The sequence below is a fragment of the Elgaria multicarinata genome, chromosome 3, assembly GCF_023053635.1.
Source record: "Elgaria multicarinata webbii isolate HBS135686 ecotype San Diego chromosome 3, rElgMul1.1.pri, whole genome shotgun sequence".
Classification (NCBI taxonomy): domain Eukaryota; kingdom Metazoa; phylum Chordata; class Lepidosauria; order Squamata; family Anguidae; genus Elgaria; species Elgaria multicarinata.
In genome coordinates this window covers 167650969-167673571 of record NC_086173.1, presented here as the reverse complement: position 1 = coordinate 167673571, position 22603 = coordinate 167650969, and the positions used below count along the sequence as shown (strand labels likewise).

General features: G+C 45.8%; 1 pseudogene; it reads left to right on the top strand.

Annotated features, from left to right (window-relative positions):
• Positions 1-22603, top strand: part of LOC134395762 (zinc finger protein 208-like) — a 73194-nt pseudogene that overhangs the window by 33732 nt on the left and 16859 nt on the right.

Sequence of the window (22603 nt, the reverse complement as noted above, 5' to 3'; positions counted from 1 at the left end):
AGATATAATGGCAGAACCTTCCTACCAATCATAATACACCAAATCATCATATATAATACAGCTCAGCAACACAACAACCAATGAGATAGCAAAGCACCTAGGCATATACAGAGTTCAAGTACTTCTCTGACTAAAACACTATAATTGGTATTGTAATATAGCTACAGGAACTTCTTCTCCATCTGTTTCCTAGTTGTGGTTAGCTTGCCTTAAGAAATATGTCCTAACTGTTCAACTATCTTATGACATGTCATTTCAACATCAGCTAGTGCAGCAAGTGTAACATTAAAAAATAGGTTTTAATTAAGAAGAAGCTATGAACTTTATGATGTATGTGTTATAAAGCCATTTTCTTATACCTGTGGGCATTAGGTAAAACAACCAGTTTAATTTCCATGACAATCTCCCTCCTGATGGTCATTACCTTGCCCATTACTATAAAGCTATTCTTTATCAAAGCTCTAATCTTCACTTTCTTGTTCTGCATCTTATTCTAAAGATTCTTATAACATAATGTCATAATGTTTAGTACACAGCAAAAACACGGGTGGTGTAAGAGAGGCGGGTGGTATAAGGGTGTCTACCAGTGGGTTTTTCTTAGTGGTGTATCTCTTATTGGGATTAGAACATACTCTCCTTTGCTTGATAATGCAACTGAATACTTTTATTGACCTACTCAAGTCATGTGATGCTTGTGAGACTCTTCTTTGGATTGTAATGCAAGGGCTTGTACAATAAGAAATAACACACACTCAAATTTCATTTTTACAATTCAGAGAACTATAGAGGTTAAAAACACACAAAGTAGTTGTACTGGCGTTGTTTTAATGTTGTCTCTTCACTGAATGTCGCTTGGCGCATTCAGACTTCGTTGGAGGATTATTATGCCTCGTTACCTCAGAAACTCTTGACTTGAGGTTATAAGGACAGCTGTTTTGGGCTGACCAGATGTCGTTCCGTGAAGGGGAGCTCCTGCTCTTCAGCTTCAACTCGCTCTCTCCACTGGACATCTGTCGCTTAGCGCATGCAGGGGCTCTCCAGCCTCTCCTGGCCGCTTGCTTCGTCCTTTAACATCTCAATCAGGTCTGTGTAACTCTTCTGGCATCTTGGATTTAGCTTTTTCATATGTATCCAGGTGTGTGTGGTCAGCAACACAATACAAAGCTTGTCTCAAGTAGGAGCCAATAAATTTGACTTCTTATGGACTTTTATGAACACTGCATCTCTTGGTTGGAAATGATGACGTGGAACACCTGCTGGAAGTTGAACTCATAGTCTGTGTAAGTGTAGAACATAACAGATTATTTCCTCACTGCTCTCAGTGAGTTGGTTTTGGCAGGGACAGTCCAACACCCATAGGCTTCCTAAATACTCTCTCATTTGCTACAGGCCCTCCTGCGGCGGTCATAAAGCCTCTATATTTTTAGATTTGCTCAACTGCATGACAAATTGCAAAACAATATTGTATGAATATTTATTGACAAACCCTTTGCTAGGTAGCATGCTACTGGTTACAGCACTTAATTTTGCGGCTTGTGCACTTCGTACTTTTTTGGGCAGAGCAAAACTTTCTAATGTGGTATACACTTCCCTTTTTTCTGGCAGCACTGGAGAAATTACTGCATATCCGGCTGCTAGCTCTCTCTGGCTGTTTCTTTTACAAGAGCTATCCGTAAACAGGACTAGGTCTGGCTAAGGCAACATCAGTCAAGTTTTGTCTAGGTGTGGCTAATTCTTGAACCACCACTTCTTAATCATTTAACTCAAAGGTAATTGCTGGACCCTCAGTAGTATCTGCTCGTATCGTGTCAATCTCTGATTCGATAAAATTTGTGTAGATTTTGTTAACAAATGGGCTGCAACTGCATGTGCAACTCTAACTCACAAATTGTGTCCTAATTTCAAATCAGCTGCTTTTTCTACAAGCAAGGCGGTAGCAGCCACTCCTCGGAAGCAAGGTGGAAATCCTTGTGCAGCTGTGCAGAGTAATATGTTACTGGCTTTATTTTTGGCTTTAGTGGTTGCGTAAGCACCCCACTTGCATGAGTTTTGGTTAATGACTAATTGCAAATTTTTTTTTTGGCTTTTCTTTACAAGCTACTTCATCCAGGCTAAAGTGTTTTCTTTACATCCTCTGAAGGTAGGATTTGATTCTGGAGCTGTTCTATTTGTAACGTGAGCAATTTGGTTTCTAATTTTTCTTTTATTAATTTTCTTTCCTGCATGTCATCCCAGTATTGAGTGGCTGCCCGCAAGATTTCCTCTGGCGACGCCTCTCGATACCCAATGACTGCAGTCCTGAAATTTCGCTGAGAAGCCCATTTAAGAGCAAATCAGTTATTTGCCAGGCATTTTGTGGATCGCTTGGGTCTAGATTAGAATGCTTTCTAATAGCACACTCTAGACGGGCTTGATAAGCTCTTGGACTTTCATCTTTAAAGTGTTTGGTGTCTCGAATGGCAGTCATATTTATTCGCTTGCCACAAATTTGTCGAATTGCTTGCCACAATGTTTCTCTTTCCTGTCTCATTGGCTGGTGGTCTGCATCTGTTAAAGCTACTTCTCCTGCTTGTGGATTTGCTGGCCAGGCTATAAAAGCGTTGTTAATGGGGTTCCTGGCCACCGCTAAAATTCTATCAAAATCATGCTTAGGTATGACCACTCTCAACAGATCTTCAAGATCTAACGCTGTAGCATTATACAATGTTGCCAAATTTTGAAGCTCTTCAATAAATCTCTCGGGGTCTTCCCTAAGGGCTGGCAATCTCTGTTTGAAATTCCAAATATCAGAGGAGCTCCAGGGCTGGTAAGCTCTGATTGGAGCTTGGTTTGGATCAGCAAAATTTGGATAAGTGCGCACAGGGAGCAATTTACTGGGAGTGCTTCCAATGTCTTCTAAAGAATCCAAAGGGGCATCATAGCCAATGCCATGTGGACCCTGTGGACCCTTCCGTCCAGGCATAATGTGAGAAGTGCCTGCAAACAGCGCTTGGTCATCCTGAGGCGGCATCAAAGGGGCTGATGCTATCTGGCTGGCTGACAGTCCCAACTTCTGTTTAAGCAGATTCAAGCTATTTTTCTGGCTGGCTATTACACTCTCTGCTTGCAATCTTGATCTTTGATCATCCCAAAGAAACCAGTAATCTATCTGGGAGGGTTTTTTTCTTTCTAAATAATGCTTCAAGTGTGTGAGCTTTTCAGGTTCAAATGTCCCCACTACAGGCCACTGCAATGAAGGTTGATCTCTAGTAAAAAATGGCCACTTGTCTTGGCACAGAGTCACTAATCATTTTAAATTCAACCTAGATGGCATACGATCCTTGTAGATTTTGCACATTTTCCCTAACGGGGTTTTTTCAGGTTCTGGGCAGCCTGATTTTTACCCGGAGGTTCCCATTATCTCTCTTGCTCCACAGTCTGAGGTTACTTTACTTAAAAAATTTTTTTTCTTTCTTTCTTTTTCTATTCTAGTCTAACCACCACACTCAAATTACATAAAGGGCTTTCGTATGTGGCAACTTCTGGACTTTTTGGCCCAAGCACACAGGCGTTTTGCAACAGGATTGACTTATAACAGGGTGTCTGTGCCTCTCTCACCCTCCTAACGGCACTGTCCTTTTGCAAGGGAAGGCACAATAGATAGAGTTTGATTGGCACAGCTCATAAGTGGAGGGTAATAGGAAAGGAGGTCCACTCATTCAGGGCAACTCATTCAGACATGTCACATTACACATAACACAGGTATGGCTTATATAGGAGTCCTGTTATTTCCCAGGCTCATGATGGGAATTGGGGTAGGGAAAAAGACAAACAAACAGACATAAATGTTCCTGTGTGGAACGTGTGTCCCTGCTGTTAAGGTTTCTTTATTTGAGAGCTCTTTCAGCTGACTTGTTTCCTTTTTTCTTTTTTTTTTCTTTTTCTCTCTCTTTTTTCCCCGTTTCCTCTTTCTTGGCTGCTACTCCAGTCTTTCTTGGTGCCTCCTTAGAGGGCTTGCCCAAACTGGGTCCTTCCGGGTGCCTCCTTAGAGGGCTTACCCAAACCGGGTCTACTGTGGACCACAATGACCTTTTAGGACTTTGTCAGAGGAACCCCCGCATGCCTAGGTCTTAGAGCATTTTTACACCAGCCAGTCTGTCCTTTTGGATAACTGACTTCAGATTTGTCCTGCCTTGTCCTATGAGGTCTTACCAAAGCACACGTTCCCCAAGTATTTGACTTGCTTATCCTTCATCCGCTCTCTCCGTGGCAGCTGGACCTGCCGTACAACGTCATAACGGTCACGGCCCGGTGGGGCTCGCACTATGAGTGATGGATTTTCCCAGTGCCACCATTCGCCATTCACATTCAAGCAAGTCTCACTCCCCAACCTATCTCTGGATCCCAAGTTCTTTCCCTTTTTTCTTCTTCTAATGAAAGAGAATGCCTAAAACAGGCGTCACTGACTTTACATGCTGCCCTTGGGTAAACTTATTCAATCTCATGGCCTCCAATATCACCTGTATGCCGATGACACACAACTATATCTCTCATCTCCTGAACTTTCTCCTGATGTCCACGATCGTATCTCAGCATGTCTTTCAGATATCTCAGCCTGGCTGCTTCATCGCCGTTTGAAACTCAATATGGCAAAAACTGAACTGCTTGTTTTTCCTCCTAAACCTTCTCCTCATCTCTCATTCTCTCTTACTGTCAACGATGTCACGCTTACCTTGGCTTACTCGTAGCCTTGGCTTTATATTTGATTCCTCGCTCTCCTTTATTCCTCATATCGAGGCAGTAGCTAAATCTTGTCGTTGGTCTCTACTTCCCTTGCTCGGCTTCGTCCATTTTCATCTGCTGCCCCTCATGCCTGGAATGCTCTTCCGGAACACCTGAGAACTACCAACTCAATCACAGCTTTCAAAACACAGCTAAAAACTTTTCTTTTCCCTATAGCTTTTAAACTTTGAGCTTGTTCTGACTCTATACTGTTAGCTTCACCCTTCCCGGTGCCTGTTTACACTTCCCTGTGCCTGTTTGCATTCTCTTTCCCTCCTTATTGTTTACTACAACTTTATTAGATTGTAAGCCTATGCGGCAGGGTCTTGCTATTTACTGTGTTATCTGTACAGCACCATGTACATCGATGGTGCTATATAAATAAATAAATAATAATAATAATAATAATAATAATAATAATGACACTTACCGCTAGAAATCTCCAGCCACAGGGAGAGTTGACCAAGGAAAGCCCTCCTCTTGTAGGATTTTAATGTGGTTCCTACTCACCTGATCTGTGCGCACGTTGGAGGATTTCCTGTGTCAGGTCTCCATGAAGCAGAGGCTTTCCAGTGTACCACTCATCCGTCCTCATCGCCAAATTGTGGTGGAACCTGAAACCACGGGTCCCTGTGGTTCGCTGAGTGGTGGTCACAGACTCTCAAGACACAATTTCTCTCTCTTTAGAAGGTTTATTACAAGCAGCGCTGCAGGGTGGCAGTTTGAGGAACTGCCCAACAATTTCAGGAAAGGTTAATATTTTTATAGGGTCAGGTCCCCTCAGATACAATGGCAGAACCTTCCTACCAATCGTAATACACCAAATCATCATATATAATACAGCTCAGCAACACAACAACCAATGAGATAGCAAAGCACCTAGGCATATACAGAGTTCAAGTACTTCTCTGACTAAAACACTATAATTGGTATTGTAATATAGCTACAGGAACTTCTTCTCCATCTGTTTCCTAGTTGTGGTTAGCTTGCCTTAAGAAATATGTCCTAACTGTTCAACTATCTTATGACATGTCGTTTCAACATCAGCTAGTGCAGCAAGTGTAACATTAAAAAATAGGTTTTAATTAAGAAGAAGAAGCTATGAACTTTATGATGTATGTGTTATAAAGCCATTTTCTTATACCTGTGGGCATTAGGTAAAAGAACCAGTTTAATTTCCACGAGAGCGCCTCTCTGGCAGAAGGACTTGCAACCTGCAAACCGACCAACCCTTCCAGTGTCTCCCCCTCCCCCCCAAAAAAACATTCCAGCCACCCGGGAGGAGAAAGAATTAGAAGCAGAAGAACTCATGTTCTTGTCGGATCTCCAGGCAAGGGACCAGATACCTGCAAAGTAATTGTAGTGGAGAGCATGCTCCAAATCCAATCACCCCCCCACCCTTCCCAAAAAGTAAATCCCAAAGTGAACATCACAGCCTGGGGCCCCTATGCTTGTGCGGCCCCAGGGCAACTGCACAGCGTGTGCATGTATTAAGACGGCATTGCCCAGCGGAAGCTGGTTCTCATGCAGCTGGCTCAGTTCGACTCAGCCTTCCATCCTCCCAAGGTCGGTAAAATGAGTGCCCAGCTAGCTGGGAGAAAGGTAACTGCGACTGGGAAAGGCAATGGCAAACCACCCCACTACAAAGTCTGCCAAGAAAACATCAGTAAAAGCAGGCGTCCCTCTAGGAGTCAGCAATGACTCAAGTACTTGCACGAGAGGTTTCTTTCCTAATAGAAGTATAGTTTCCAAATCACATGAGGTACTGGTTTCTCTCTATTCGGCCCTGGTTAGGCCTCATCTAGAGAATTGCGTCCAGTTCTGGGCTCCACAATTCAGGGAGGACGCAGACAAACTGGAGCATCTCCAGAGGAGGGCAACGAGGATGATCAGGGGTCTCGAAACAAAGCCCTATGAAGAGAGACTGAAAGAATTGGGCATGTTTAGACTGGAGAAGAGAAGGTTGAGGGGAGACATGATAGCACTCTTCAAAGACTTGGAAGGTTGTCACACTGAGGAGGGCCAGGATATCTTCTCGATCCACCCAGAGTGCAGGACATGGAATAATGGGCTTATGTTACAGGAATCCAGATTCTGGCTGGACATCAGGAAAAACGTCCTGACTATTAGAGCAGTACTACAATGGAATCAGTTACCTAGGGAGGTGGTGGGCTCTCCCACACTAGAGGCTTTCAAGAGACAGATGGACAAGCATCTGTTAGGGATGTTTTAAGGTGGATTCCTGCATTGAGCAGGAGGTTGGACAATGTTCTTATAGGCCCCTTCCAGCTCCACTATTCTTTGATTCTATGAACCCTGCTCTGGACAGTTTGCTTTCCAATTTGTGATACAACAAGACAGCAGGACAAACTTCATTTTGAAATATAGGTCTGTAAAACACAATACTACAACTGAATGAGATGGTCTAAAAGGATGCCATGATGGAGGGTTTCCATAGCCCCTGAGACATTGAAAAGAACCATTATGGTTGAAAAGCGACTGTCCAGTCCTCAGTTAAATAATTGGCAAGGACAAAATGGCTGATTTTAAGTGCCTTTTGTTTTTACAGTATTTTATGTTGTTCATTTATTGTTTGAACTACTTTGAAACAGTTATTATATACAAAAGAAAGCCCTGTATGCCATTCTAGTTGTCAGTTTGATTGAGCATTGATTGAACCTCCCAGAGAACTTCGGCTATTGGGTGGTATAGAGATGCAATAAATAAATAAACCATCAGAGGGTTTTTAATATATCTGGAAGGATCTCTTCTTTTTATCCTGTTAATCAAATCAACAAACTATTTCGTTTGTTCCCTGTTTCATAGAAGATATCTGTTTTTATTCTTTCAGGTCATTGCACGATCAGCAACAAAACCGGCAGGCACCATAATAAGAAAAGTGAAGATCTTCTTGAACGAAGTAATAGGAATGCCCATGGTGGGAAGACCCAGAGGAAAAGCTCTCAGTACTTAAAGACTCAGAAGATTCACCTTACCAAATGTAAACGGCTTCACACAGAAGACAGAAGATTAAAATGCTTGGAGGGTGAAAAGCAATTCAGTTCCAACTCAGAACTTAACCGACATAGAAGAATTCACTCAGAGAAAAAGCCCAATGAATGCCTAGAGTGTGGAAAGAGCTTTGCACGCAGGACAAACCTTAAGGTGCATCAAAGAACTCACACAGGGGAGAAACCCTATAAATGTGTAGAGTGCAGAGAGAGCTTTGCTCACAGCACAAGCCTTAGGCTGCATCAAAGAACTCACACTGGTGAGAAGCCCTATAAGTGCCTAACGTGCGGAAAGAGCTTTGCTCACAGCACAAGCCTAAGGCTGCATCAAAGAACTCACACTGGTGAGAAGCCCTATAAGTGCCAAACGTGCGGAAAGAGCTTTGCTCACAGCACAAGCCTTAAGCTGCATCAAAGAACTCACACAGGGGAGAAGCCCTACAAATGCCTACAGTGCGGAAAGAGCTTTGCTCGCAACGCAGATTGTAAGAAACATCAAAGGACTCACTCAGGCGAGAAACCCTACAAATGCCTGGAGTGCGGAACGAGTTTCACTCAGAGCAGCCACCTTAAGATACATCAAAGAACTCACACTGGCGAGAAGCCCTATAAATGCCTAGAGTGCAGAAAGAGATTTACTCGCAGCACACACCTTAAGGTGCATCAAAGAATTCATACAGGGGAGAAGCCCTACAAATGCCTAGAGTGCGGGAAGAGCTTTGTTTGCAACACACACCTTAAGCTTCATCAAAGAACTCACACAGGGGAGAAGCCCCATAAATGCGTAGAGTGTGGAGAGAGATTTGCTCAAAGCACAAACCTTAAGCTGCATCAAAGAACTCACACTGGCGAGAAGCCCTATAAATGCCTAGAGTGTGGAAAGAGCTTTGCTTGCAGCACAAGCCTTAAGCTGCATCAAAGAACTCACACAGGGGAGAAGCCCTACAAATGCCTAGAGTGCGGAAAGAGCTTTGCTCAAAGCCCACACCTTAAGCTGCATCAAAGAACTCACACAGGGGAGAAGCCCTATAAATGTGTAGAGTGCAGAGAGAGCTTTGCTCACAGCACAAGCCTTAAGCTGCATCAAAGAACTCACACTGGTGAGAAGCCCTATAAGTGCCTAGAGTGCGGAAAGAGCTTTGCTTGCAGCACACACCTTAAGCTGCTTCAAAGAACTCACACAGGGGAGAAGCCCTACAAATGCCTAGAGTGCGGAAAGAGCTTTGCTCGCAACACAGATTGTAAGAAACATCAAATGACTTACTCAGGTGAGAAGCCCTACAAATGCCTGGAGTGCGGAACGAGTTTCAGTCAGAGCAGCCACCTTAAGAAACATCAAAGAATTCACACAAAGCAGAAGCCGTAGAAGTGCTCAGAGGTTGGAAAGTAACTGTTGTTTTTAAATGTATACTTTTTAATATTTACTGTTTTAAACTCTTGTAAACTGCCCTGGGAGCTTCGGCTATGGGGCGGTGTATAAATTTTATAAATAAATATATAAATAAATAAAATTCAATCACAGATTGCACCCTCCCTCTTGTGAAATGATCCATTCAGATGAGAAGCGATATGAATCCATTGTATGCGGAAAGCGCTTTTTATCGCTTCAAAGAATTCACAGAGGAGAAAAGCTCTTTCAGTGCTCTTGAGTGTTGAGTCCAGGACCTACTCTTGATTTTGTTTTTGCTCCAAGTGGTGAGAGGGGCAGCCTGAGGATTGGTGGGGTCCAAGTAACCCCATTGTCATGGTCAGATCATTTTCTGGTGAGTTTTGAACCCTTGGCGTTACTTCCCCACTGGACTGATGGAATCCAATAGATTTCTGAATGCTCTTGGGGATTTTCCAGTGGAGAGAGCTGGTGATCCAACTGAGGTCCTCATGTTATTGGGGAACAGTCAGACACAGAGGACCATCGATGTGATTGCCCCTGAGTTCCTTCTCCAGCCCTTTAGATCCCATCCTGCTCCTTGGTATTCTGCGGAGCTGCAGGCGATGTAATAGTCTGTGCAGGAGCTAGCATGCAAATGGTGTAAGACCCGAAGTGAAGGCGACTGAAAACGCCCTTGAGCATGTAATCGTCTCTATTTTGTGGCATTGCAGGCAGCAAAGAAGGCTTATTTTTCTTGGGTAGATGTCCAGGGGAACTCTTCTGGGTTGTCCATGGGCTGTTAACGCACACACACACAGCCAATGAGGCTCATTGCCTGTCAAAGACCTGTTGTGACCTTTTCGCATCGCACTTTGAGGACAGAATCGCTTGTCTCTGCAGCAGGCTTGATGCTGTTGTTAGCGCAGCTCCAGTCAAGGTGTCTGATGCCCCCAGCTGCCCAATTGCCAACTGTGACCTTATCTGGATTGGGGCAGCCCAGTTACAGTGTTCCATGCGCTGACAACCTCTCAGTTAGATTACTGCAATGCGTTATATGTTGGGCAGCCTTTGGAAACGGTCCAGTTACAGGACTGAATCAGCTTTGGTCACCCTGATGGCTGACCTTTGTCGAGAGAGGGACAAGCGGGAGTGCAACCCTGCTAATTCTGCTCCATCTCTCATAATATTTTGATAACATCAACCATAGTATCGTCTTGGATTGACGGTCTCTGGGCGGTTTACATGGCTTCTCCACTTTTGGAAAAGGCGAGGTTGAACTGTACGTCACCATCCACAATATCTGTGTCCATGATCTGTCAGTGGCACCTCCTCCCACTCCCTAATGCACCCACAACCCACGGTGGTACAGGCATTGGTAACGTCAAGATTGGATTACTGCAACACACTTTACGTGGGGCTGCTCCGGAAGCTGGAGCTAGTGCAGAAGGCTGCAGCTCGGATGTTGTCTGGAGCTGCCTCTTTCCAGCATGTAACTCCTCTGCTGAGGGAACTGCACTAGCGGCCTATTCGCTACGGGGCCATGTTGAAGGTTCTGATACTTGTGTACAAACCCTGAACAACTTGGAACCAGGATACCTGAGAGAGAGCGCCTTCTCCCCTACCAATCTTCCCAGTCATTTGAGGTCATCCGAGGGGATAAGAACATAAGAAGTGCCTTGATTGTCGATCAGATCCATGTCTATCTAGTCCAGCACTCTGTTTGCTCAGTGGCCAACCAGCCATTGGCCAGGGATGAACAAGGCAGCACATGTTGCAACAGCACCCTCCCATCCATGTTCCCCAGCAACTGGTGCACACAGGCTTACTGCCTCGAATAAAGGAGACAGCACACAACCATCAGGGCTACTAGCCCTTGATAGGCTGCCTCCAGGAATTTATCCAAACCCCCTTCCAAAGCCATCTAAATTGATGGCCATCAATACATCTTGTGGTAGTGAGTTCCACAGTTTAACTGTGCTGTGTGAAGAAGTCCTTGCTTTTATTTGTCCTCGATCCCCCACCAATGGGCTTCATGGGATGACTCCGGGTTCTAGTATTTTCAGAGAGGGAGAAAAACGCATCCCTCTCCACATTCTCCACACCAGGAATAATTTTGTACACCTCTATCATGTCTCCCCTTAGCCTCCTTTTTTCCAAGCTAAACAATCCCAGTTGATGTCACCTTCCCTCATAGGGGAGATGCTCCAGCCCCTTGATCATTTTTGTAGCCCTTTACTGCACTTTTTCCAGCTCTATAATATCCTCTTTTAGGGGTGGTGACCAGAACTGTACACAGTACTCTAAGTGTGGTCACACCATTGATTTGCATAAGGGCAGTATGATACTGGCCGTTTTATTCTCAATTCCTTTTCTTATCATGCCTAACATGGAATTTGCATTCTTTACAGCGGCCGCACACTGGGTGGACCTTTTCGTTGAGCTGTCCATGCTCGGGGTGGTTCCACATGGACCCATCTTCCGATTGGAGTCCGCCAAGGGCAGAGCCTTCAGCGTGGTGGCCCCCCTCCTAGGGAATCCCCTGCCTCTGGAGGTCAGGCAGGCACCAACTTTGTATTCCTTCAGTCGTTCCAGTAATTCCATCAAGCCTTCCCTTGATGACCATCTATGGTTCACTTTGCATTTTGCTTTTCTTTATTATTAAAAAAACCCTATGTTAATGCATTTTTATTGCTTTTATTTTGTTTTATCTTGTTCGCCACTCCAAAATTTTGAATGGGGAGTGGTATATAAATATTGCAAATAAAATAAAAAGAAATGCACCCCCTGAACTGTATGCCATGGACAGATGTTTCATTCATGAAGACAAACTGAGCTGACTGCAGCTTTCTCTTCCCAGCCTTCCCCACAACCGGGTTTGCTATGGACCAGAGGTTGGGGAGAGGAAAGGGCCACCCACACCCAAAAGCTTAGTTGTTTAGTGTTTGTGCAATTTTATTATTATTTGCTTTGTTTTTAAAAAATCAAATATTTATTCCTAATGTTACAGATTTACAAAACTTGTAATTATTTGAAATGCGATACAACTTGTTTACCCCAAAACATCTGTGTTTATTTGGTTTGTGGGTGGAGCCAAGGGGTGAGACCTTGAGGATAATCGAAGCATAGAATAGTAGAGTTGGAAGGGGCCTACAAGGCCATGAAGTCCAACCCCTGCTCAATGCAGGAATCTGCCTTAAAGCATCCCCGACAGATGGATGCTTGAAGGCCTGCAGTGTGGGAGAGCCAACACCCTAGATTATTCCATCTATTGGTTCCTGCTGCATTGGCAATGGCTGATGGGACTTGGTGTCCTACCACACCAAGGAGGAATCATCTTCCCCATCCCTGATATACATGTTACAAATTTTTTGTTGGTGTTCTCTGAATAAACATCAGACCAAGTTCACCTTTCCCCCTCACTGACCCACCTCTGGCCCCATTCAGACAACACGCTTAACCACAAAATGGTTAACGGAATGCATTGACCTTAATGCCTTCCCTTAACTATGTTGTGGTTGAGCAGCATGATTTAGGGTGTTGTCTGAACAGGGGCCTCTTGTGTTTTTTCTGCAGCTCTGCACCGGGTCTTCAAGCCACTCAATGTCTCCAACATTGCAGATGTGACAATTGCCTCATAATTATCCAAAAGAGAGTGATAAATTCTGATTCTTGCCAAAGCTCAAGAGATTTTTGTTTTCTCGGAATTGCCTTGAGACCAATAGACTCATCCATCAGAATCAAGGCCACCATGAGGCAACTTCTTGCAACGTTCCTGAGGACCTCAGGGCATAAAACAGCTCCTGGGCATGCTCGGAGCGCATGTTGTGCAGTTTAACGGAACTCCCCCTTTGGCTCAGAACTCCTCGTCTTTGTTCAGACATTGCAGCCTTCCAAGAGTTGTCTTGCCTTCTTCTGACTAGCTGGCTTTGATGGTGAGAGGAACAGGGAGGAGGGAGAGGCAGCAGGTAGACCCAAAATGAAGTCAACACTGCTGCTTCTGTTGCTGTTGCTGCCTCATGCGTCCTGTGAGATGCAGGAGGAAGAATGCTCCTTCAATCTGATTTCAACACCAGATGGAGCACCCAATTACTACCGGCCAGGAGACTACCTCATTAGTGGAGTGCTGTCTTCACAATATTTCATGTATCTCCAACCTTACGCGTTCTCCGAGGCCCCTTTAACCAGGATGGATTGGTAAGTAATGGTGGTTTCATGCTTCCCAACTTGCATTCTCATTGTCCCCATTTCCTGGAGGTCACCCATGTTTTCTGGTCCCTTGATGATCATCCCTGATAAATGACTCTGCCTCCTTTGCCCCATTGTGCCTTTTGAAGGAGAATTAGGAGCTGATCAGGTGGTATTCCCTGGGAGACATTTGGGTGTACAGTTCCCAGTATTCCCGCCCCCTTGATATTTTGGAGGGACGTGACTCATAGCTTTCCCAGGGGGGATCCACACGTCGTTCCGAAATCGCTTGCTTGCGTCTGGAGTGCGCCCCGAAGCTCATCGGGACACACAGGTGTACTTTCAAAGCGCCTTTTCCCGGCGTTTGGGCGCTGTTATTTAGTCCGTCTTAAGTCAATTTAAGGCGTCCCTTCTTCCAACGTGTGAAACAATTAGTCGCTCTTGCCTCCCCGCCCCGCTCCGCCCAGACTTATTTTGTTGCCTTTCGATTTCCAATACCATTTCCGGTCCGAACAGCAGCATCCATCTTTAATCATCACCTTTCCCGCGTGCGAGGACAGGTGAGGTCGGTTCCATTTTCCTCAGTCGTTCCCTCTTTCGGCTTTCTCACTTGTATTTTTTTTTAATAGTTCTGATCTATGCGCATAAGTGCATATTCGTTTAATATGCTCTTTACAGAGTGCAGGCTAGTGTCTGTATAGTCTATAGGCAAGCCCCAAATCCGGCGCGAAAAGCATCAATTTTTCCTCTTCATCTTTCCTGCGAGGGGGGGAGGGAGGGGGAGGGGGCAGGTTTCCATGATCCTCTGTGGTTCCCTCTTTCGGCATTCCCGTTTTTCCCCCCCAATAGTTCTGATCTATGCGCATAAGTGCATATTCGTTTAATATGCTCTTTACAGAGCAGTGGCCCCAAGTTGCCGGTACACGTGCGCATGTGAGACGAACTGCTATGTGTTTCAATGTTAACATTACTGGTGGTTTAAAAATTGACTTTCACTTTTTAATACAGGTAATGGACGGCTTTGCAGCGTTGGGATTTCGGGGAGCCTGCGGAGCCACAGATGGAACCCATATTGAAATTGTTTGTCCCATAAGGCAAGGCAACGATTTCATCAATCGCAAAAACTATTATTCAATGATTCTGCAGGGGACTACGGACCACACTGGCCGCTTCACCCATATTGACGTGGGGTGGAGTGGAAGGAACCACGATGCCCATGTATTCAGAAATTCATCCCTCTTTGAGGCAATGGATGCAGGACTTTTTTTGCCCCTCAAATGAGGTCTGGAGAATTAGGGACGTCGAAGTGCCGCCTTTCATTGTTGCTGATGGGGCTTATCCGTTGCGGAAATGGCTTATGAAGCCCTGTGGGGGTAACCTTGAGCCACCGCAAGCTCACTTCAATTACTGCCTCAGCCGTGCCCGGACAAATGCCAGCACCCACTCGCACACACACACACACATGCCCACCCCCACCCCCAGGAACACCATAGGGACACTTGGGAAGGGTAAAGGGGCGCACAAGGCAAGGAGTGGAGAGTGGCCAGATGCCCCCAGTAAGAACTCCATTTACCTCCATGCAAGCAGCACGTAGGCACACATCAAGCCCCTTAGCCTTGTCAGCTCCAGGGGACACTGATTAAGTTAATCCTGCTGAATCCACTTCACTGACTAACTGCCCAGACATCGCTTAGGTGCACTTTAACACCATACTGCGTCTTTCTTGAAATGTGGTGCCAAGAATTGGATGCAATACTCAAGATGAGGCCTAACCAGGGCCGAATAGAGAGGAACCAGTACCTCACGTGATTTGGAAGCTATACTTCTATTAATGCAGCCCAAAATAGCATTTGGTCTTTTAGCAGCTACATCACACTGTTGGCTCATATTCAGCTTGTGATCTATAACAATTCCAAGATCCTTCTCATTTGTAGTATTGCTGAGCCAAGTATCCCCCATCTTGTTGCTGTGCATTTGTTTTCTTTTTCCTAGGTGTAGAACTGGGCATTTATCCCTATTCAATTTCATTCTGTTGTTTTCAGCCCAGCACTCCAGCCTATCAAGATCACTTTGAAGTTCTACCATATTGTCACCTATATAAAAATCCCAGGAAGGGATTCCTGGGGTGGATTTTGGCATCCTTACAGGGGGAAAGTTCCTATGTGAAAAGTTGCTGGTTTTTTTCAGATTGTGACCCTTATGCTACAAACAAAACAGCTTTGTTTTCTAAAGCCCCCAGACATATCCGCGCAATCACTCTGAATGCTATTTCAGTGGACTGTGCAGGCGATTCACTAATTTGATTTCGGTCATTGTATGGTGTTATTCTGTGACTGCATGGTCTATCAAGATGTTCTCTTTGTAGTGGCTATTAGTTAAATACAATAAAATTTATTTATTTATTTATTTATTTATTTATTTATTAATAACATTTCTATACCACCGAATAGCTGGAGCTCTCTGGGCGGTTCACAAAAATTAAAAACATAAAACAGTATAAAATCATACTATAAAATACAATATTAATAATAATAATAATAATAATAATAATAAATGTATTTCTTACCCGCCTCTCCTTTTAGATCGAGGCGGGGAACAACATTAGAACAGGAATCAATACATCTTAAAAATTCATGATTTAACATTGATCTGGATAGGCTTGCCGGAAAAGGCTAGTCTTTAAAGCTGCCTTAAAATCACACATAGAGTTAATTTTACGAATCTCCTCCGGCAGGCCATTCCACAATCTGGGGGCGACAGAAGAAAAGGTCCTCTGGGAAACTGATGTCAGCCTAGTTTTAGCTGACTGAAGTAAGTTCACCCCAGAGGACCTGAGTGTGCGGGGCGGACTATATGGGAGAAGGCGATCCCGCAAGTAACCTGGACCCAAACCATTTAGGGCTTTAAAGGTAATGACCAACACTTTGTACTTTGCCCGGAAACTAATTGGCAGCCAGTGGAGTGATTTTAATGTTGGTGTAATGTGGTCATCCCTAGGTGTACCGGTGACCAACCTGGCTGCCATATTTTGAACTAGTTGAAGTTTCCGAACTAGGTACAATGGTAGCCCTATGTAGAGCGCATTGCAGAAGTCAAGCCTTGAGGTTACCAGCGCGTGCACTACTGTCTTTAGGTCTTCTGACTCTAAGAAGGGGCGCAGCTGGCGTATCAGCCGAAGCTGATAGTAGGCACTCCTGGCCGTCGCATCTATCTGGGCTGTCATTTGGAGTGACGGATCCAGGAGCACCCCCAAACTGCGAACACAGTCTTTCAGGGGGAGTGTAGCCCCATCCAGAACTGGCTGACACACCTCCAAACCTAGGTCAGAGCCCTTGACAGCAAGCACCTCTGTTTTGTCTGGATTCAGCTTCAGTTTGTTTTTCCTCATCCAGCCCATTACTGCCTCCAAGCATTCATTCAGAGGAGACACACTATCCTTAGCTGATGCTGTTACTGAAGGCATAGAGAAATATATTTGGGTGTCATCAGCATACTGATAGCACCCCGCCCCATGCCTCCGGATGATCTCTCCCAGCGGTTTCATGTAGATGTTAAACAGCATTGGGGATAGGATGGCACCTTGTGGTACGCCATACAACAGCTCCTTTTTTGAGGAGCGACTATCCCCAAGCATCACCATCTGGAATCTACCTGAGAGGTAGGACCGGAACCACTGGAGCACAGTGCCCCCGATTCCCAAAGCCCTCAGGCGTTCCAGAAGGATACCATGGTCGATGGTATCGAAAGCTGCTGAAAGGTCCAAAAGTACCAGCAGGGACACACTTCCCCTGTCAATACTCATGCGGAGATCATCCACTAAGGCGACCATAGCTGTCTCAACTCCGTATCCTGCCCTAAAGCCAGTTTGAAATGGGTCTAGAAAATCTGTATCATCCAAGACTGCTTGGAGTTGGAAGGCAACTGCCCTCTCAATCACCTTGCCCAAAAATGGAAGATTTGATACTGGTCTATAATTATTAAGGTCCAGGGGATCCAGGGAGGGCTTTTTGAGAAGTGGCCGTACCACTGCTTCTTTTAAACATGGTGGAAAACTCCCCTCCCTGAGAGATGCATTAATAATATGTTGTAGTTGTAGTCTAACTGCATCTCCTCCCTGGGTGACCAGCCAAGAAGGACAGGGATCGAGAGGACAAGTTGTCCTCCTTACTCGTCCAAGCAGCTTGTCCACATCATCAGTACTCACCAACTGAAACTGATCCAGTGTAATCCTACTCACAAAGTTGCTGGACACTTCAGCTTCAGCTTCTGTTATAACGACGGCATCTAAATTGGCTCTTATCCGAGAGATTTTATCTGTGAAATGATCATTAAATGCATCACAGCGAACTACCGAAGGCTCTAAAACTGGGTTCAGGGGAGGAGGTGCCCGAGTTAGACCCCTCACCACCCTAAACAGTTCTGCTGGACGTGAATTCGCAGACGCAATGCGGTCAGAGAAGAAAGCTTTCTTCGCTGCACGTATTGCCACCCCATAGGAACGAAGATGTTCTCTATGACGTGCCTTGTCGGATATGAGACGAGTTTTCCTCCATCGGCGCTCCAGTCGTCGACCTTCCCGCTTCAACTTCCTGAGATCTTCTGTGTACCAAGGTGCCCGATTGGAAGCAGGTCGGAGAGGACGTTTGGGGGCAATCGTGTCGATAGCCCTAGTTAGGTCTTGATTCCATCTATTGACCAGGGCTTCAACAGGATCGTCGACAATACCAGCCATAGTACCCTCTAAGGCTTTCTGGAATCCAAGAGGATCCATCAGCCTTCGAGGGCGGACCATCTTAATAGGTCCGCCACCCCTGCAGGGGAGGATGGTAGCCATGATATTAACCCTGACCAGAAAATGGTCTGTCCATGACAACGCAGAGGTATTTATCACCTCCGCCCACAGATCTATCTGTTCGGAACTGAAAACAGCATCGAGGGTGTGACCTGCTGAATGTGTGGGTCCAGAGACCAATTGGGATAGGCCCATGTTTGTCATGGATGCCATGAACTCCCGAGCTGCACCTGATAAACCACTCCCGAAAGGGATGTTGAAGTCGCCCAGGACCAAAAGCCTGGGCGACTCCAGCACCAACTCCGACACTAGTTCCGTAAGCTCGGCCAGGGAGTCTGATAGGCAGCGGGGTGGCCGGTACACTAACAGAATCCCCAGTCTATCCCTGGTCTTTAGACTCAGGTACACACACTCTATGTGATTCAATTCCCGGACAGGAAGTCTGGTCAAGTTGAGATTATCCTTATAGACCACAGCTACTCCGCCCCCCCGTCCACTTTTCCTCACCTGCTCAATAACACAGTACCCAGCTGGGAGGGCCTGGGCCCATGTTGGGCCACTGTCATCTCCCAGCCAGGTCTCTGTGAAACATGCCAGGTCGGCCTCCTCATCTGTGAGGAGATCATAAATTATATTTGTTTTGTTTTTAACCGACCTGGCATTGCAAAGGAGCAAGGAGAGGGTCCGTGGTTGGCTTGGTTCATTCTCCAAGTTCCCCAGGGTGGCAGGGCGACCGGAAGGAAAGATGGGTGTTAAATATCTATCTCTCCTTCCCCTGTAATGGCACTTCACCCTGCCATCACCATATCTCCCTCTGCCCTGCACAACTTGAATTGTCGCCTCCTTTCCATTATACATTATACATCTACAATAACTTCACAATAGCAAATTAACAACAATACACAATTAATAGGGGAAATTAACAGATTATTTAGCTCAATTTGACCGGGGGGTGGGGGGAATTGAATGGCTGCTGCCAGGTGACCGTTGCTGGAAGGGAGCAGGAGGGATGGCTGAGCAGGTGTCTTCTCAGCAGAGCTCCCCTTCTCTGTCTCCTGCAGCCTGGTGGAATGGCTGCTGCCAGGTGACAGTTGCTGGAAGGGAGCAGGAGAGATGGCTGAGCAGGTGTCTTCTCAGCAGAGCTCCCCTTCTCTGTCTCCTGCAGCCTGGTGGAATGGCTGCTGCCAGGTGACAGTTGCTGGAAGGGAGCAGGAGAGATGGCTGAGCAGGTGTCTTCTCAGCAGAGCTCCCCTTCTCTGTCTCCTGCAGCCTGGTGGAATGGCTGCTGCCAGATGACAGTTGCTGGAAGGGAGCAGGAGGGATGGCTGAGCAGGTGTCTTCTCATCAGAGCTCCCCTTCTCTGTCTCCTGCAGCCTGGTGGAATGGCTGCTGCCAGATGACAGTTGCTGGAAGGGAGCAGGAGGGATGGCTGTGCAGGTGTCTTCTCAGCAGAGCTCCCCTTCTCTGTCTCCTGCAGCCTGGTGGAATGGCTGCTGCCAGATGACAGTTGCTGGAAGGGAGCAGGAGGGATGGCTGTGCAGGTGTCTTCTCAGCAGAGCTCCCCTTCTCTGTCTCCTGCAGCCTGGTGGAATGGCTGCTGCCAGGTGACAGTTGCTGGAAGGGAGCAGGAGAGATGGCTGAGCAGGTGTTTAAAGCTCAACCAGATAAAAACAGCAGCAATGCAAAATTACAAATTTAAAACACCAAGTTAAAATTTATTTATAGACTGTTAAAAGGCTGGGAGAATAAAAAGGTCTTCATCTGGTGTCTAAATGCATATAATGTAGGTGCCAAGCGAATCTCCTTAGGGAGCTCATTCCACAGCCGGGGTGCCACAGCAGAAAAGGCCCTCCTCCTGGTAGCCACCTGCCTCACTTCCTTTGGCAGGGGCTCGCGGAGAAGGACCCCTGAGGATGACCTTAGGGTCCGGGCAGGTACATATGGGAGGAGGCGTTCCTTCAGATAACCTGGCCCCAAGCCATTTAGGGCTTTAAATGTTAATACCAGCACTTTGAATCAGGCCCAGACTGGGACTGGCAGCCAATGAAGCTGGAAAAGGACTGGCGTGATGTGGTCTCGTCGGCCAGTCCCTGTTAGTAAACAGGCTGCCCTGTTTTGTACCAGTTGAAGTTTCCGGACCATTTTCAAAGGCAGCCCCACGTATAATGCATTGCAGTAATCCAAGCGAGAGGTTATCAGAGCATGGATCACTGTAGCTAGGCTATCTCTGTCCAGATAAGGGCACAGTTGGTATTTGATTTGATCTTGATCACCTGTGGATATGAATTAATGGACATTCCTTTCCCAGGGATTGCAGTTAGATCCAGATCAATCCAACGAGGTGGAGCCCTGGAACAAATGGGCCTAAATCTCTCTTGCAGTGGAGAAGGGAAATGTTTCCACCAGAAGTAATTCCATGGAAAATCACTTCCTTTGATAGAAAAGGAAAGAACAATGCAACCTTATTACTGCTGTTATGGTCTTTTTAAAAATGAAATACAAATTGGGCCCTTTCAGAAGACACCTTAAACCATGGCTTTAACTGTGGTGGTTAAGCCAGAAATCCAGGCACCCACACTTGCGCTCCTTCCTGACATCTGAACGGGAAGGAAGGCAAGTGTGAATTTTCCAGCCCCATGCCTCTGGGAAAGTAAGACAAACAAACAAATGGGTGAGGGGAGAGGAATAGGGCCGTTCCTGCCCCACTTTTAATTTTTTTAAATAATCTGTATCTGGGTATTTCCACAGACACAAATAATTAAAAATAAGAATGGGACAAAACATGGCTTGCATTCTACGCACATGCTCAGGAATATATGATTTACAGCAATACTAATGACTAATTACGTATCAGGAAGTCCTTTCCGTTATGTGCCATTTGGGGTTTCTTCAAAGGAGGGCAGGTTGGTCACCTGCTGTGTTCTGTGCCTTCCCCCCACCCCTGGAGTGTTTCCTGCCATTCCTCCATTGCGTTCATCTCATGGTGTTGATGTTGAAACAAGGAGTTATCATCTGCAGGCTAGAAATGTTGGGAAGCCATCTGTCAGGGATGCTTTAAGGTGGATTCCAGCATTGAGCAGGGGGTTGGACTTGATGGCCTTGTAGGCCCCTTCCAACTCTGCTATTCTATGATTCTAATGTAAAGAATAGGTATCCTGGTACAGTTTAAAACAGGGAGAGGAAACAAAACGCAATGCAGACATGACACCAGAACACCTTTTGTCTAACAAATGTGGTTCTTCAACACCCTGTTACACTGAGTTCACAAGAGGAGTCTCTTCCAACTTTGCTCTGGGTCTGCAACATCCTGTTCGTCAGATCTCTGCCTGGGGATAGAGAGCTACACCTTCCTTTTAACCTCACGCCATCCCTGCTCTCTTTCCTTCCTTTTCTTCAAAAGTTTAAACTATAATGTTACATAATCAAAAACTTTTAGCATTGCATCCAACTAGTTTGGACTAGTGGAAGTTTAAGTAGAGCTAAATAACACTTTAACTGCCGCTAGTTGGGCCTTGTAGTGTTTTCATATTGTTTTCTTAAAGCCCTAGCAAAAGTTAAACTGCTGAGTATTTTGCACAGCGTACACATATATTTCATTGTAATCATTACATGTTTCACATTTTGTTTCCGTATGAGATGTTCTTTTGCATTTACTTCCTTTATGAACCATGCATATCTTAAGGCTCCCTTTATGGCATGTTTGAATTCTTTAACGAGTTGAAAGAGTATTCACTGTTTTCTTGATTTAAAATAAACTTTTACACATATTGAGCTTTTAATCATATCAATTCAGCTGTGGTTATATTGTCTCCCTCTCTCCCATTGGGACAGAGTCAGAACCTCTTTTTCAACCAGGAGCCTCATTCCTGTGTGACCGGAGTTGCGGAGACCAATCTGAGAGAGGTCCTGGGTATTAAGTTGGCCACAGCTGGATCTAATTCATGCAGCTCTATGTTTGAATTCCTCTAGGAAAGTCCTAGCCTGAAAAGAGAAATTGGGAGCAAAGGAAGGAGTCTTTTTTGATGCCTGTTGGGAGAAGAAATGGAGAAGAGAGGAAAGAAGGAAGAGCAAAAGTTTGCTTGCCCTGAGGCAGGAAACATCTCCGGTATCATTCAGGAAGGGAGCAGTGCAGAGCACTGGGAAAGAAGAGATCAGGAGAACCAGCCCAGAAGCAACTCTGGCACAGACACAGAGCGCCAGGGCTTCAGGGACTTCTGCTCCCAGGAGGCCGAGGGCCCCCGAGAGGTGTGCAGCCGACTCCACCACCTTTGCCGCCAGTGGCTGAAGCCAGAAAGGAACACGAAAGCTCAGATGATGGACCTGGTGGTGCTAGAGAAGTTCCTTGCTGTCCTGCCCCCGGAGATGGAGAGCTGGGTCAGAGAATGTGGAGCAGATACCAGTTCCCAGGCGGTGGCCCTGGCAGAAGGCTTCCTCCTGAGCCAGGCAGAGGACAAGAAGCAGGTGAGAGCATTTCATCCTCATAAC